This window comes from Castanea sativa, chromosome 5, assembly GCF_040712315.1.
Source record: "Castanea sativa cultivar Marrone di Chiusa Pesio chromosome 5, ASM4071231v1".
Lineage (NCBI taxonomy): Eukaryota > Viridiplantae > Streptophyta > Magnoliopsida > Fagales > Fagaceae > Castanea > Castanea sativa.
In genome coordinates this window covers 42,933,612-42,952,379 of record NC_134017.1, presented here as the reverse complement: position 1 = coordinate 42,952,379, position 18,768 = coordinate 42,933,612, and the positions used below count along the sequence as shown (strand labels likewise).

Below are 18,768 nucleotides of genomic sequence, written 5' to 3'. Positions count from 1 at the left end.
AAATTCATTAAAATTATAGTCTAACATTTCAAAATGACAGATACAATACAAAAATAACTATTTAAATTCTCAAATGCTTTTATTCTTAATAATAATTTTAAAAGAGTTTAATCCATAATAATTTGTTTTATATTTTATCTTAATTGCTTAAATGATAATGAAAAATGGTTAAAATTGTCAATTTATAAAAAATACAATTTCCTTTAAGTTTGGGAATCTGGATTCCCACCTGTTTTAAAGGGAATCCACATTTCTACTAAGAGGGGAATCCACATTCCCCTGACATCTGATTCCTTAGCGTGATTCGCAACCAAACATAGGAATTTTTAAACATTCCTGAGAATCCTAAAATATTACCTCGTACCAAACGCCACAGGAGAGGTTTTTAAGAGCAGAGCTCAAAGAGAGAGAGAGAGAGAGAGAGAGAGAGAGAGTTGCTGAAATTTCTAGGAAAGAGAAGAATATTTGAGAAGAGGTGGCTGAGAAAGGGAGTGTGATGTTTTTTCTTCGATTTTGCTGATGGGTCTGAGTTTGGTATGCTGGCAGCGGTGATGATGAGGTTGAGAGAGTGGTGGAGGCGAGAGAGACACCGGTTGAAGTGGGAGAGAAAGAGAGAAGAGGGAGTGTTTTATTGAGAAGTGAAGCTAAAATGAAAAGTTGAGGGAGCACACGGATTGCCAGCGTGTCCTGATGAGGTGTCAAAATAAGGAGTCATTGGATTAAATGGATGGCTGAGATTTGTGCAATTGCACACCATGCAATACCCTAGGTATTGCATGGGATCTCAATCCATCTTTCTTATTTTCCTGGCCGGTGGTTGAAAGAAATGAGGTGTGTCCTTCTAAAAAGCACGGAACCACCCTATTTCCGTAATTGACCCGCATTAACTCTGTAATTGACTTCGTTAGAAGAAAACGTTCGTTGTTAGCGTATGTAAGGGGCTTGTCCTTCTTTGAAGATGAAAGGAAACACGCTCTTTCTTTTATAGCGAAGAACAAGTGGTTCACATTTGGTCCTACTCTTGACTTTTTAGTACCGATATATTGACCAGACTTTCATTCCTGCTATATCATCCAAATGAGTTGTTTTTCTTATGTGGTTTGATGCTTCTACATAAGCAAAAGATTTTACAATCTAATTTCCTTTTATTATTCCATCTAATTCCTGTCATCTTATTCGTGTCAATACTCATGCTGCGAAAATCTCAAACCCAGATGCTTCTTAATGCAAGAGCTCTGGTTTTGCTCCACATTCTTGTCTGGTCATTATTGCCAGGTACATTTAGCCTGAGGTCTGGTACCCTAAGTGATATCTCTTGCTTGAAATCAATTACAGATTCCTTAGAGGACCCTCTCAATAACATAAAATCTTCTTGGACCTTCAACAAACTTAAAGAAGGTTCTTTCTGTAAGTATGTTGGGGTCACTTGTTGGAACTCATTTAGGGTACGAGGTTTAGATCTAGCTAACAAGGGGCTCAGAGGCGAGTTCCCTAGGGGCCTTGTGAACTGCAGCGAACTATTAATGTTAGACCTTTCAGGTAATGTAATTTCAGGTTCAATCCCACAAGATATCAACTACATATTACCATCTATAAAAATGCTCAATCTCTCAAACAATCACTTGTCCGGGGAAATCCCATTGAGCTTCGCTAGTTGCTCTAGTCTAGAGTCCCTAAAACTTGACAACAATAGGCTTAAGGGTCGAATCCCTAAGCAACTCGGCCAGCTCAGCTTGCTAAGTGATTTTAATGTTGCAAACAATTTGTTGTCGGGGCCAGTGCCAGACTTTGTCAGCAGGGATACAATCACGTCTGAGAGCTATGTAAATAATAGTGGACTTTGTGGAGGGCCTTTGGATTGCTGTAAAAATGATGATGGATGTAGTTTTGAAGGTTCATTCAAAATTGGATTTTAAATTGGTTTTATAATATTTTGTTCTTTTGTAAATCCATATATTTTACTGTGCAAGAGATCATATGTGAAGAATGAAACAATGCCCACAAAGACAACAGTGTTGGAGGAGTGCAGGAAGAACAAGGGTAAACAAGTTGATCAAATTACTCCATTGCCAAACAAGGGCCTTCACCAAGAAGAAATCATACCGGTACTTTTTCTCGCTCTTTTAAATATTTGAATAATCGTTCAAAAGTCTCATAGTTGGATGGCATAAGAAAGCTATCGTTTATTAAGAAAATTGGGATTTAATTGAAGGATAAATACTCTTCCACGCTAACAGGGTGTGTGTAACAAAACTACCCTTTATCAGTCAAAATTTTTGTGGTTTAGATTTAGTAGCATAAGTATACCATCATTTATTAAAAAAAATTAGGAATTAATTCCCAATGATCAAAAAAAGGAAAAGAAAAAGAAAAGGTTCGGTCATCCTTTATTCAACTGACTTTTGTTGGGTAATAATTGAGTCAGAGATAAATCAATAACTCTTTGATTCTGTTGGTTAATAGAATTTTATTGTTCACTTTGTTTCCTAAAAGTCTAGAGTCATAATCTTTTTCACAAAAATTTTAGAAAATAAAAAGATGTTAATGGTGGTTCCAAGGAAAATCAATAACAACTTAATTAATATGCAAGTCAACAATTGTGAAAAGGAAAACTCTCCCTTATATTCTTCTTGCAATGTAAATTTATATTGTAGATGCATAAAAAGCATGGTTTTTAAATTCGAACCAGACTAAACAGTCCGACCAGATTAACTGGAAATCGGACTAAAGTCCAGTTTCTTAAGCATGCAAAACAATAATTGTTAGGTTGTAAAGATTTAAGATTTAATGTTTAGAATTTCAACTTGTATGTGTTGGCAAACCGAGCACAAAAACATGTCTAGGATAAGTGTTAGACATTGCTCAAAGTTGTACAGGTCATAACTCAAGATTCTACAAGCTGTAGGAAGAAGAATTAATTTTTTGTGAAGGTCGACCAATCAAAAGGTGAGGCTCGACCGATCGAGAATCGCTAAAAAATAATTTCTGCAGAATTTTTAAACATGCCCAAGCCCACGAAAACGTTTAGGGTTTCAGTTTAATACTCCTACGTATAAAAGGAAAACCTTAGCCACATTTTGAAGACTTTTGGAAGACTTGTGAGTTAATCTTGTGAGATCTGAGAGGTTTTATACCTTCTAACTCTACAAGTGTCTACCATAACAAGATCTACAATCAAGTGCTGGTGGAATCTAGTTGTTGCATAGATCAACAAACCGTGATCTGAAACCTTTGAGTTGGTTCTCAAAGTCACAAGCGTGGATGCTTGTGTGCTGCAAATCCAAGAGAGAAGGAGTCCGTAGATTCGGAGTTTGCATATGGTCGTGTTAGTAAGTTACTACTGGAGGTAGCAATATTTTTAGGGTTAAATTTTTGGTAAAAACTCCAATTCTCTATTAGTGGATTTGTTTTACCTTGAAGATAGTTAGATCAAATCCTCTTTAGGTTTTTACTTCTGTTGGTTTCATTGGTTTTTCAGGGTCATCATATTGTGGTGTTATTTATCTTTACATGATATGATTTATTGTTATTTAACTTATATCTAAATAATTAATTTAAGTAACTACTTGGCTAATACATTAGATTAAACAATCTACTTTAAGGGGTCTAAAAAAAAAAATATATATTTAGAAAATCAATACAAATCAATCAGTGAACTCAATGTTTAAAAAATGGACCACACTGGCCGGTTCAACTAGGAACCGGGTACCATTTTGGTCCGAAAAAATCAATTAAAATAAGTTAAAAACGATATTACTCGTAGCAGGTATGGAACTTGGGTCCAAGACTACAAAGTGGATCAGTTCTCAACTTGCCAAAAATCTATTTTATCATATCAAAGTTCTCAAAAAAATATAGCTTTTAGCAACTCAAAAATTTGTTTTATCTATTTTAACAACTCACTTGACAATACACTAAATATCAAAGGTTCTATTTTAATGTATAATACATTAAAAAAATATTAAAAAATCTTATAACAAATTAAAATAATATAATCAATTTCTACCCATGTATACCCATAAAAACCATTCAACCACCACAAAAAAGCTCACAAACATCCATAGCTACTGCCAAACACCCAAACCCACAACCATATCCACAAGCGACCCACAACCATTGACAAGAGACCCACGACAAAACTGCACAAACCTAGCCACACTGAAAACCCACCACACAATTGTGGTGACAAGCAACCCGCAACAAAACCACCGCACAAACCTAACCACTCTGAAAACCCACAACACATCCATAGCGACAAGCGACCCATGACAATGATCAACCTGGCCACACCCATCGACCCAGCCAACCACAGCTCCCAACGACCCATTGCACTGATTGAACTAGCCACACCCTAACCCACCACATAAGCTACCCATTGCACCGATCGACCTACTCACGGCACCCAAACACATCAAAAATCACCGCACAAGCCTAGGCAAAGGGGAGAGAGGGTTGGGTTGGGCAGAGATAGGGCTGGGCAGAGAGAGGTTGGAGGGAGAAAGGGTAGGAGTTGTGGTGGTTTGTCTACGTGCGAGAGTGAGATAATGGAAACAAGGCACACATGTGTAGGAATAAAAAAATTGGTTTTTGCTTTAACATCCAGCTACAGCGAGCTGCTAGAGATAGCAGGTTACTGTAGCTGACACAAATTTTTTTTAGTGTAGAGATAGCAGGTTGCTAGAGATAGTAGGTTAATGTAGCATGTGTTTTTAGTGTCTTGTAGTCATTTCAGCAATGTTGCTGTGAATGCTTTGTACTATGGCTGTTGTTAACGTTCCATGTGGAAATATAATACATAACAACTAAACTTAAAAGTATCCCATATGAATAATGAAAAGAAACTTTCATTATTGTTTATTTATATTATACCTAATACTGACAATCTTTTCTTATATCAACCATCTCAAAAGGATGAATGTATTAAAAGAATCATAATTAAAATTCTTTCAAATATATTCATAGTCTTATACTTAAAAAAAAAAACTTTTAATGTTTCTTATGCATTATTATTTTTATAAACTTTCTTATATAAGTTGTAAAAATTAAAAACATCATTGACAATGCATATATATATATATTTCATTATTTATATTTTACTTAATTATTAATTAATTATGACGTCATCACGGTCTAATCTTTGTTTGATTCTAAAAAATTTGAACCTCTCCCTTTTATGGTTATTTGAACGGTCCAAATTTTAAAACCATAATAAAAAGTGGCAAATATTGTACATATTTGCAAAAAATAGTTAAAAAACATCAATGATCCATGCATGTGCTGACTTCTATATTCTATTGTAATTTCTGATTAATCGTAATTCAAAATGGAAAATTATTTAATCTACAGGTTCCCGAGTTGGAGAGACTGGTTTGTATAATGAACATTACAGAACTTAGTGAGGCAACTAGCAATTTCAGCGCAGACAATATCATTGGGTTTGGAAAGATCGGAATGATGTACAAGGGAGTGCTTTCAAATGGTCGGCCTTCTGCAATCAAGAGGTTACATGATTCTCAATCTTTTGAGAAACAATTTATTTCTGAGCTATTGGCTCTGGGTAGATTGAGACACAATAACATAGTTCCTCTGTTAGGATACTATATAGAAGGGAAGGAAAAGCTTTTGGTGTACAAATATATATCGAATGGTAACCTTTATGATTGGCTACATGCAGCGAAAGGCAAGCATAAGATCTTGGAATGGCCTTCGAGGATTAAAATTGCTATGGGGATAGCAAGAGGCCTAGTATGGCTTCACCATAAATGCAATTTCCGAGTGGTCCATCTTAACTTGTGTTCAAACTCTATCTTACTTGATCAGAATTTTGAGCCCAAGATATCGAATTTTGGTGAGTCAATAATATCAAATTTTGGTGGGGAAATGTTCAAGAACCCAAAAGGCAATAACATTTTCATAGGCAGTGATGTTTGGGAGTTGGGGTATGTAAAAAAGGATGTCTATGACTTTGGAATTTTGCTTCTTGAGCTAATTATAGGGAAGGAATCCATTGAAATTAATAATTATGCCAACAATTCAAATGGGAAATTGGTTGATTGGATTGATCATCTTTTGAACTCTTCTGATCTCTACAATGTGATTGATGAATCTTTGATTGGTAGAGGATTCGAAGATGAAATCTTTGAGTTACTTAGAATTGCATATACTTGTCTTCAGCTTTTTCCTAGTAAAAGGCCGACCACGCTTGAACTATACAATACAATACGTATTTTTGGGGAGAGATATTGTCTCACAAGTGGCTCTGAAATATTGAGGCAAACTGAAATTGCCACTGCAAGTACCCTTTGTGAAATTGTAGAGGCCGAAATAACATAGGCCAATTATAGCATGGCATCCAAACTCCAAAGTGTAATATTTCTGTAGAGAAAATCGGTAATGGATTTGGGTTTAAGTTTGTTTTCTATGGTCTTGTACTGCAAGTCTTTTTTCTTTTTCTTTTTTAGTTTTTGGGTGCTTCGTGACCTTGAAAAAATGGGGAAATAAAGTTATATTGGATCTCTATATTATAGCTAAGACATTAGTTATGTTAAATAGTACAATAATAATGTACTTTCTCTTTTTATATATAAAAAAGTGAGTTTTATCTTATGAAGGAGGAATAATCATCATTTTGGCATGTATGTATTTTTATGGAGATGATATACAGGATTCCTATATCCCCTATTGTCTTTCTAATTTTTTATTGGGCACAAGCACATTGTGTACTAGGTTTGACAATGTTTAATATTGACAAAAATGCAAAACTGACCCTCTAACTTTCAACTTTTGTCATTTCAATCCTCTAACTTTCAGTTTGTCATTTCCGTCCTCTAAATTTCAATTTTTGTCAATGTAGTCTTCCGTTAGAATTCAGTTATCTTTTTCTGTTGAGTAGTCAAAACTACATTGTTTTGACTTTTTTATTATAATAATTTTCATAGTTAAAAGAAAACTAAAAAAAAAAAAAAAAAATGTCGGAAATGGCGAACCACAACTCAGAAGTACCAAATCCTCAAACGACAACTCCGCATTGTTAGCCCTAGATACATCATTCTTTCTTCTTCCACCACCACCAACACTGCCGCTGTCGCCATCGATCCAATTCCACAAGATTTGCTGCTTCGAATACGAACTCCGACCTCCTCCGTCAATCGCGTCGCTCACCGGCCAACCGAACAACGCTAGATCGGTAGAGGAAGCTCTGGAAGAGATCGAATCGATGCAACACTGAGTGATCCCTAGGGTTTCCGCCATAGGCATTAGCTTCTCGCAGGACTTCAAAGCTTTGATTGAGTCTTTGAGGCTTTTGAGCACAGATTGAGAAAAGAACCTCTCTGCAAGGAAGCTCTACTTGGGTTTAGATCGAAGAGGGAGATGAGAACTTTGAGAGAGCTTCGAAGAGGGAGAGCTCGGTGGGGGTTCTTGATGAGGAGCAATTCACCGCCTGTGGTGGCGGCGCTAATTTGTGATGATGAGCTTAAGCCATGAAGGTTTGATGGAGGCTCGACTTGAGAGAGTTTTAGAGATTAGAGAGAAAGCTTGGGTTTAGGGTGAGACATAGGGAGCTTGGTGAGAGTTTTGGTGAGTTTACGATGCTTTCGCCTGGTCTAAGTGTTTACGCCTAAATGTTTTTTTTTTTAATTTTCTTTTAATTCCAAAATTTATTAAAAAAAAAAAACCAAAACGATGTCGTTTTGGCTCAGTTAACAGCAAGACATAACTGAGATTTAACAGAGTATCGAATTGACAACAATTGAAAGTTAGAGGACTGAAATGAAAAAACTGAAAGTTAGAGGATTGAAATGAAAAAAGTTGAAAATTAGAGGGTCAGTTTTGCATTTTTGCCTTTAATATTTGAATTAGTGAACATTTTATGTTATGCTTGGGTCTTCTCCATTTAGTTGTATTATTTGATTAGTGAGTCTTGAGACATTCTGATCTAGTGCAGCAAATGATAATTGCAATATTGTTTTTATTTATTTATTTAAGAATCCCATGCATTCTACCGGTTAGCGACTAGTTATTATTATTATTATTATTATTATAAAAATACTTTTTGTACAAAGACAGATGGTAGCACTCTATTAGTGTTTGCTGTCAAGATAATGCAGCAGCAAGACGTTCAAGATCAAAGAGTTCAACAGTCCAAGAAGACCAAAATGACCCGTAGCTTGGTGTTGAGACTTGAAAGGTTGAATTAGTTAGTGATAGAATTAGTTAATATAGGAGACACGTGTAACTAACTTATTTGATCATTAGTGATGGGATTGACAAATTCAACTTATCCAGACGAAGTCATCCAAACCAACGAAGTAGCATTGACAGACGAAGTAACCAAGTGCCATTGACGATATAAGCCCTATCACTAACGAAGGAAAAGAAGTCATTCAATGTGGTCTAAATAAATGCCTTGAACAGTAACATGGACAGCTGTACAGACCGTTGGGAGCCCATTAAAGCTCACATCATTAATCATGAGGCGTTACCAAGAGAGGCATTAAAGCCACAATAACTGTCACAACGGCTAAGGGCTGTAGAAGCATATATAAAGCCCTCACAAGCACGAGCAGAAGGTAGAAGAAAACACATACACACAGAAATACTTATTATTATTTTTTGTTCTATCTTTCCAAAGATCTTCTTTATACTGACTTTGGCATCAGAGACGTTGTCGCAGGCACCACACCTGTGACCACCCTAAAGAAACTTCCTTACCATTTCCATACCAGCAGGAAAAAAGGTTCGGTTCCATCTGGATGCTTTTACTTGGACTGACAAATTTGTACTTCATCAGTTTGGCGCTGTCTATGGGGACGACATTTTCGTACTCAGATTCGAAAACGTAGTTTCTACCAACTTCAATATTCAGATGGAGTCCAACCAGGATTCAACAGCCTTAGCTCAACAAGTCCAAGCTCTTGCGGCCACCGTTGAAGAGCTCACCAGGCAGAATCAGGAAATGAGGCTACTGCTTCAACAGGAGGAGAACCGGTCCAAAGCTGGCTGGGAGGATGAGGGAGATAGCCTTGGAAGAAGTGATTGCCGAAGGCCTACTACTCCAGATGAATAGAACACAATGTTCTTTGAGAAATGAGGAAGGAGATGGACGAGCTGAGGAACGCCATTAAGGAGAAAACGAACCGAAGCCTAGATAGAATGATCAGGGCAACAAACTCTCCCTTCACTACGGCGGTTCTAGAATGCCTGGTGCCATCAAAATTTTGATTGCCTTAGCTTGAGCCGTTTGACGGACTAAAGGACCCCCAGGACCACCTCAACACCTTCAAGACGAGACTAGGCCTCTAGCAGCCTTCGGACGAGATACTATGTCGTTCCTTCCCTACCATTCTTAAAGGAGCTGCAAGGGAATGGTTCACTAAGCTGCCAACTTTGTCTATCGATAGCTTCGAGCAGTCGAGCAGCGCCTTTTTACGTCACTTCGTCGGAGGACAACGTCCTAAGAGGCCAGCGAACCATCTACTCACTATTAGACAAGAGGAGAAAGAAACCCTGCGGTGATATGTGAAACACTTTACTCGAGAAACCTTGAAAGTAGATGACGCTAATGACAAAGTGCAGCTGACGACCTTTAAGGCAGGATTGAAGTCAAGAGAATTTGTGGTTTCGCTTGCAAGGAATCCTCCTAAGATGATGACAAAGATGCTCTTAAAGGCACAAAAGTATATGAATACTGAAGATACCTTAGCCACCATAATGGACGAAGAAAATCCGGGAAAAGAGGGAGGGAAAGAGGATGATCATAGGGGACAAAAAAGGGAACGTCCAAGTCATCGAAATAGTGACGGCGACAAACGGAAGGACGAAAAAACTCCTCGAACGGTAAAATTCACCTTTCTAATTATGCCAGTTGACAAAATTTTGACGCAGATTAAGGATGAGCACTACCTCAAGTGGCCAAGACCACTGCATTCATCCCCTAACGTCCGAGAAAAAAAAAAGTACTGCCAGTTTCACAAGGACCATGGCCACTACACAGAAGACTGCCGAGATCTAAAAGAGCAAATAGAGGAGTTGATACGGAAAGGAAAGCTGCAAAAGTATGTGAAGAAAGGGAGTCTAGTAGATTTAGGGACAGTAACATAAACCAGCACGAGTCCTCGTCCAGAGACGAAGATGACACGTCCCAACCTCTACAGAATGTGATTGGGGAAATAAAGACGATCGCAGGGGGACCGTTCATAGGTGGGTCATTCAGATCCCTCAGGAAAATATACCAGAGGTAGGTGAACAACGTCCACATGATACCCCCATTTAAGCAGAGACGGATGGACCAAGACATGTCTTTCAATAAGGAAGATGCAAGGGAAGTGAAGCAGCCTCATAACGATCCCTTAGTCATAATGCTCACGATAGAAGGATTCAAGAGGATCCTCATGGGCAATGGTAGCTCTGCAGACATCATCTACCTTCCTGCTTTTCAGCAGCTGAAGCTAAATCCAGGAAGACTACATCCATTTGACTCCCCTCTCGTCAGTTCAGTGGAGACAGAGTGTATTTCAAGGGCATAGTGACATTGACGGTAACAGTGGGGACCTACCCGAAGTAGTTGACCCGTTAGTTAGACTTCTTGGTGGTAGACTGTCCTTCGTCTTACAATGTGATTATTGGGAGGCCTACGCTTAACTGATGGAAGTCAGCCACATCCAACTACTGCCTAAAAGTAAAATTCCCAATAGAAAATGGTGTTGGCGAGGTGAAAGGAGATCAAATCCTGGCCAGAGAGTGCTACCAAGCCGTGTTGGCAGCAAGGGTGAACCATACCTAGACGATCAAGGAGAAAGAAGAAGATAAAATAGATACCCTGGAGACAGTGGAACTAGTCTAAGGAGAGGCAACCAAGGCAACAAGAATAGGGACGACACTGACTCCAGAGATGAGAGCAAGGCTTGTCTAGTTCCTTAAAGAAAACCTGGACGTCTTCACGTGGAGTCACGAGGACATGCCAGGCATATATCCAAACATCATTGAGCATAAGCTGAACGTGGATCTGGAAGGAAAGCCTGTCCAGCAAAAATGACTGGTCTTTGCCCCAGAACGAAACAAAGCAATTACAGACGAAGTTAACTCAACTTTATCAAATTCCTAAATCAGATGCTTTGTCAGCTTAAGGTATTTCTGCATTCTTTCCTCCTTTGCTTCATAGTCTTCCTTAATTTGCCCTATTACCAGCTTTGAATCACTCTGGACTAGCAGGTTCTTAGCTCCGAGTGCCTTTCCAAGTCTCAACCCCGTTAGTATCCCTTTATACTCGGCCTCGTTATTGGTGGCCGAGAATTTCAGTTGAACTCCGTATTTGACTATTTCTTCGTCAGGGGCGTTTATGACGACCCCTACCCTTCCCCTCATTTGGGCTGACGAACCATCGGTCTATACAGTCCACTATTTTGTCTCTTTGGTGAGTTTGTCCTTGTCTGTGAAGGTGAACTCGACGATGAAGTCTGCTAGGGCTTGTGCCTTAATGGCTGTCCTGGGCTGGTATTTAACGTTGAACTGACTGAGTTCAATTGCACACTGGACCATTCTCCCTACTGCTTCGGGCTTGTTCATGGATTTCTTGATGGGTTGATCCGTCATCACGAGAATAGTGTTCGCCTGAAAATATGGTCGTAGTTTGCGCGAGGCTACTATTAATGCGAATGCAATCTTTTCAATCCTTAGGTACTTTGCTTCAGAACTTTGGAAAGCTTGACTGAAGTAGTAAATTGGGACCTGCTTCTTGTCTTCTTCTCGAATTAGGGCTGTGCTAACGACTGAGGTTGATATTGCCAAATACAAATATAAGTTTTCCCCTTCCTTGGATGGACTCAAGAGAGGTGGATTACTCAGGTAACGCTTGAGTTCCTGAAAGGCTGCCTCACATTCGTCAGTCTAGGCGAACGCCTACTTCAACGTCTTAAAGAAGGGAAATCATTTGTCCGTTGCTTTAGAGATAAACCTATTGAGTGCAGCAATCCTTCCTATGAGCTTCTGGACTTCTTTGACGGTCTTGGGTGATGTAATGTTGAGTATGGTCTGCACCTTCTCCGGGTTTGCTTCTATTCCTCTTTGGGACACCATGAATCCCAAGAATTTCTCTAAGGCTACACCAAAGGCACACTTGCTGGGATTCAACTTCATCTGGTACTGCCTGAGGGTGATGAACGTCTCCTTCAGGTCGTCCAGATGGGCAAGTTCTTCTTTACTTTTGACGAGCATGTCATCCACGTACACCTCCATGTTCCTGTCAATCTGCTTGCTGAACATTTTGTTTACTAACCTCTGGTAGGTCGCTCTTGCGTTCTTTAGTCCGAAGGGCATTACATTATAGCAATAGAACCCTTGACTTGTGATGAAAGCAGTTTTCTCTTGATCTTCTTCAGCCATTTTTATCTGATTATATATTGAGAAAGCATCCATGAACATCAATAGCTTATGCCCGGCTGTAGAATCCACTAGCTGGTCTATCCTTGGTAGAAGGAAACTATCTTTTAGGCAAACTTTATTTAGGTCAGTGAAGTCCACGTACATTCTCCACTTTCCATTCGCTTTCTTCACTAGGACGACATTTGCCAGCCAATTGGGATAGTAGACTTCTCGGATAAAGCCTGCTGACAACAATTTATTGTGCAGATCCCTAGAAGCTAGAACGTCTTAGCCGACAAAGTCGCTAAGATGGCATCGTCGGAAGGAGCAGCGAATATAGGCTTGATGATGGAAATCTAGAAACACTCTAGCATTGAGGAAATCCCTACATTTGCAATCTAAAGCACAGGTAGCTGGATGACACCAATCATATCCTTCCTCCAGGATGGGCATCTCCCTCAAGACATCGAAGAGGCCAGGAAGGTCAGGAAGAGAGTAGCCAGGTTCACATTCCTGAACGACACTCTGTACAAGAGAGGTTTTTTCATGCCGTACTTAAAGTGCGTGGACGAAGAAGAAGCTAAATATATTTTGGAGGAGATCCATGAGGGAATTTGTGGAGATCACGCAGGCCCCAAATCACTGGTAAGTAAAGTTATTAGAATAGGTTATTTCTGGCCTACAATGCAGGTAGATGCAAGGGAGTTTGTCAAGAAGTGCGACAAGTGTCAAAGATTTGGCACTGTTCAACGCCTTCCAGTAGAGAGACTAACGACGATATCCTCCCCTTGGCCCTTTACACAATGGGGGATCGACATCGTCAACTTATTACCCCGAGGTAAAGGACATGAAAAAGTTTTACTAGTCGTCATTGATTACTTCACAAAGTGGGTCGAAGTAGAGGCACTAGCAACCATCACGGAGGACAAAATCCAGAACTTCGTTTGGAAGAACATTATTTGTAGGTTTGGGATTCCGTGAATGATCATATCAGATAATGGGCGGCAATTCGACAGTCAGAGCTTCAGGGACTTCTGTTCAGGCTTGGGGATCAAGAACCAGTTCTCATCCCCGAGACATCCACAGGCAAACAGACAGACAGAGGTGACGAATCAGACACTGCTCAGGATTATCAAAGCCAAATTGGACGACGTAAAGGGTGCCTGGCCGGAAGTATTGCCAAAAGTTTTATGGGCTTACAGGACCATGGCAAGAACCCCAACAGGAGAAACCCCCTTCAGACTCACCTACAGTACCGAGGCAATAATCCCGGTCAAAGTAGGAATAACCAGCATCAGGTGAGAAGTGTTCCACGAGGAGAGTAATGACAACCAGCTACGAGTTAACTTGGATTGTCTAGATGAAGTGAGAGAGAAGGCCTTCGACAAGATGACGAAGTACTAGCGAAAGATGGCGGAGTATTACAACAAGAGGGTGAAGCTTAGACGACTTGACATAGGAGACCTCGTCCTACGCAAGGTCACCCCAGCAACTCGAGACTTTGCCCAAGGAAAGCTCGGCCCCACATGGTAAGGACCCTATCGGGTTGCCCATTACTCCAAACAAGGCAGCTACCACCTAGAGACCATAGACGGACAGAGACTCCCGCGACCATGGAATATTGAGCACTTGAAGAAATATTACCAATAGATGTAACAGACGATTGTACTTGTTCTTGAAAGTAATAAAATGGACTATTCAACCAAAGTTTTGATGATTGCAGATTTTGTAATGTGAAAGTCACCCAACAATGGCTAAGTAACAAGATTCCGCTTAGATGGATGTAAGTTACTGACGAAGCCAAAAAATTGACATGATTCCTAAAAGGGTGTAAGTCACAAAAAAGGCTAAGTAACAAGATTCCGCTTAGACGGATGTAAGTTATTGACGAAGCCAAAAAATTGACAAGATCCCTAAAAGGGTGCAAGTCATAACAAAACTCAAAAAAGTGGTTAAGTAACAAGATTTTGTCGAGACGGATGTAGGTTACTGATAAAACCAAAAAGACAAGAACCTTGCAACAAACATGCTTAAAAGAAAGCATCTTTTGAAGAAACAAACACAAGAAATCAAGCACAAGAAATCAACTAAATAACAAAACTCGCACAGACGGGAGTGAATTGTTGACGAAGAAAAGGAAAGATCAAAATGTTATCTGCTAAATCATTGACACAGAAAGGAAAAATACAGGAGCATAAAGCATAATCAAGTAAGTATGCAATTGCCCATTTAATTTAAGCCCAAAAAACAGCGAGCAGATACCATTGTTTTCTTTAATCAAGGCCCATAAACACTGGGACGAAGATATTGTTCTCAAAATAGGCTTACAAAAGGCCCAAAACACAACGGGCACTCAAAAAAAAAAGAATTTTTTAGTGAGCGACAAGTTCAGGAATCGGCAGCAGCGTCTCCGATAGGGGCACTCTCAGGAACATCACCTTCTGGAGCCGAGGACTGAGCAGTTTTGTCAACCGCCATCTCTTTATCCACCTCTTCCAAATCTAAATTCTCCAGATCCACTCCGGTGGGATGCTTGACGAGGTGCCTCCTCAGAAATTCAAAACCCTTGAAATACCAGCTGAAGAGGATAGTGTTGAATTCGCCAGTTTACAGGAAAACCTCAACAGCATCGGTAGCAATGGTCTTGATCCTCTCCTTGGCACCTAAAAGTTGTTTGTCTTTTTCCAGGGTCAGGTGACGCTTAGCTCTGAGGTCGTCACTCAAAGTCTTGATTTTTTCCTTTAGAGTGGTGGACTCGCCCATAGAGTCGATGAGTTTCTTCTTCAGCGTCGAATTCTTCGCATCCAATGCCTCTATCCTGGATACTAGAGATGCCACCTTAGCCTCCTAAGTGAGACACTCAGAAGTAATATGAAGACTCTCCCTCAACACCTGAAAAGAAAATTGAAGCTGTCAACACATTGAAAAAGAAAAAGAAAGAAACTAAAAGCTGCACGAACTTTTTACCTGGACAAGTTTGTGGACATGGCGAGCAGCAACCTCGTTGAAAGGCACGCCGGAGAAGACCTTCAAGTCCTCAATAGTTATGACCCCGTGTGCCCTTTCCACTGCTAGCCTCTCATCGTCCCAGACGGTAAACGAGCCAGAATCAGCCTTCTCCTTCCCTTTATCAGATAAGCACGGCCTTTTTGAAGCTAGAGTAGGGATCTCTTCAATTGAAGTGGCAGGGGAGGCTGTCCTCATCGTTTCAGTGCCAGAAACAATAGGAGTGCCGGAGACAGTTGGAGTAACGAAAGGGCCCTTCCCTATGACGCGCACCGTCCTCTTCCCGAGGTTGGACAATGGCTTGCCTTCTTTGACCTCATTTTTGCATACAAATCCTTGTCAAACTTGGTTGTCATTTCTGTAGAAAGGAAAACATTCAAAAAAAAAGAAAAAATAAAGAATATATACGAAAGAACCAATACTGATGAACCTAAAACTTACTCTTTTTTCTCTTTTTTTCCCTTAATATCAAGGTTGTGCAGGACGAAGGCAGAGGGCTCTGGACCAAAACAATCGCCTTCTCCACCCACTCTTTGTACCTACTCTTAAGCTTTGGTTGTCTCTTAACTGCGCAAAAAGGGGGGGGGGGGTTAGCGGCTGTAAAAGTAAACGCAGCAAAGCTCAAATGACGAGAGGAAATATTGACACACCTAAGGTTGGGGTTCCCCACCGATGAAGTAACCTCAGAATATCACCCCAAACCCCACCAGAAGGAGTCTCAAAGTCGTCCCCAGACACAAAGAAAGACCTGGACTTCCAATTCTTGAAAGACGAAGGTAGACCCCTGACGATTCCGGTCCTCCTCTCCTAGGGCACCAATTCATAGTACCCGTATTCCTTGGACTCTTTCAAGCTATACAAATAGACGAGCTCGTCTACTTTAAGCATGCCTCTGTCCGTAGCAGCTAGCCATATCCCCATACAATTGACCACTATCCTTCATGAATTGGGCATAAGTTTCCCAGGAGCAATACCAAAACGGTCTAACAGCTCCATGACAAATGGGTGGACAGAAAATCGCAACCCACAAATGAAGGTAGACTCATAAAAGCATACCTCCACAGGGAAAAAGTGACAGGCTGATCCTTCTCAGTGGGAAGACGAACCCTAACTCGCTCTGGGAACTGGAATCTATTCTTAAACCTACCCAATGTATCAGCGTCCAGCCCACACACCTCCTCGAGAGCGTGAAAAGCCCTAACTTCTCGAAGGGTAGAGACAGCTGTATCTTCCTCCGCTGGGTCATCGCTAAACCTAACCTCAGACATTATCTTCCGCTCTCTCACCAGATTCTCGAACCAATCAATTGATTGACGAAGCAAAGGCAACAGATTGACCAAAGCAACGCTCAGGCTGTTGTCCTCAAAAATGAAATTTTCAAGGTATGGGAAAACCCCTAAAGACCCCCTTAAACGTGCAAAAAGAAAAGAAACCAAGGGGCAAGCTATCCTAACCTTAGAGCCATTAACCATGGACAAACAAAAAAAAAACCAAGGAAAAAGATAAATCCTAAAACCTCAGAAACAAACACAAAAGAAGAGGGAGAGGAAATCAGAAATTTACCATAATGCATGTCTATAAGGGAGAAGAATCGAAAGAAGAGAAGAAAGACATACCTCAAACGGAAAACGTAGAAAGCTTTGCCACGCACCAGCCCAGAGAAAAATCACAGAGAAAGAGATTAGAGGAGAAAAACACTCAGAGCAATGATTGGGAACTTGAAAAGGTAAAAAAGGAAAGATGGGGAGAGGAGAAGTTTAAAAACCAAAGCCCAAAAAACTGAAATTCAGCAGGAAACCCAAGGGTCACATGGCTGGAACATTAACTCCACTAATCAGGATAAACCACGTGGCCACGACATGTGTGGTGCCGCCACTATGCAGTTAATGCGGAGCAAAATCTCAAGAGTCATTTACAATCCATGCACCTTTCAAATCCTGTGACCGTCATTGACACGTCATGACGACCACAGAATCAGTGGGCAGCTGATGGATTGACGAATTCAACTTATCCGGACGAAGTCATCCAAATCAACAAAGTAGCGTTGACAGACGAAGTAACCAAGTGTCATTGACGATATAAGCCCCATCACTGACAAAGGAAAAGAAGTCATTCAATGTGGTCTAAATAAATGCCTCGAACGATTACAGGGACAGTTGTACGGACCATTGGGAGCCCATTAAAGCTCACATCATTAATCATGAGACGTTACTAAGAAAGGCATTAAAGCCACAATAACTGCCACAACGGCTAGGGGCTGTAGAAGCATATATAAAGCCCTCACAAGCACGAGCAGAAGATAGAAGAAAACACATACACACAGAAATACTTATTATTATTTTTTGTTCTATCTTTCCAAAGATCTTCTTTATACTGACTTTGGTATCGGAGATGTTGTGGCAGACACCACACTGGTGACCACCCTAAAGAAGCTTCCTTACCACTTCCATACCAACAGGAAAGAAAGTTTGGTTCCATCTGGACGCTTTTACTTGGACTGACAAATTTGCACTTCATCAATTAGAAATTTTGTTATAGGCAGAGCGGGTTTGGCACCATTCTTTTAAAAATTTGTTAGAGCCTAATCTTGTATAAATATCCTAAATCCTTTGTAATCGATTTAGTTTTTTTTTTTTTTTTGGTAAACATCTATTTAGTTAATCAATACACAAGAATCCTTTCATTTTTTTTTCAAGATATTCTCTCTCGAACTTTCTTTAGAAATTGCTTTCTTTTCACTTGCAAATCCTAAAGGACAGCTATTGATAGTACAAGATTGCCTATTGGATGACAGACTATCAACTGAAAGAGGAAGGACGTGAGAGGAAAATGCCAGCTATGGTTGTAGGCTGTCTTTTCCCCATGTTTATGAGAGAGATACACGTTTGTTGTACTGTCCAAGCAAGGTGCTAACCAAGGTCTCGTGTAGCACCATTTTAGGAAAATACCAATATTTCGCAAGGTAGTGCTCGGTGACTAGCAAAGTACATTAGAAACTGTCTCCATTATCCTCATAATCTTTCAGCTGAGCACAACAAGGCACAACTCCTCTTACCTGGGTCTACCATCTTCTCAACTTACTTGTTGGTACGTGTAAGGTCGAGATGCAATATTGGAAAACAAATTCTTGCCCAATTTTTTATCTTAGTAATTGTACGTGCTTAAATTTAAAATTGTAATTCTTATAATTCTTTTATACTCTTTTCATATTGTTGAATATAATTTGTTTATTTAAAAGTTGTTACCAATAGGTTGTTTAATTGTATGGCTTGATACATTCAAATGGACAATTTAAAAATAAATAACATCATGTGAAATATGTTATGGGTCTGACCATCTCCTCACTCATAAGAGTTTCTCCTTTTGTAAGCTTTTCTCATGAGATGCATTTGCATTTTTCTT

The 18,768-nt window shown here is 39.9% G+C and overlaps 2 pseudogenes; both read left to right on the top strand.

Moving 5' to 3' along the window:
• The window catches only part of LOC142635236 (DNA (cytosine-5)-methyltransferase CMT3-like), a 101,981-nt pseudogene that overhangs the window by 64,739 nt on the left and 18,474 nt on the right, over nucleotides 1-18,768 (top strand).
• LOC142633422 (probably inactive leucine-rich repeat receptor-like protein kinase At5g48380) lies at nucleotides 1,191-6,369 on the top strand (annotated as a pseudogene).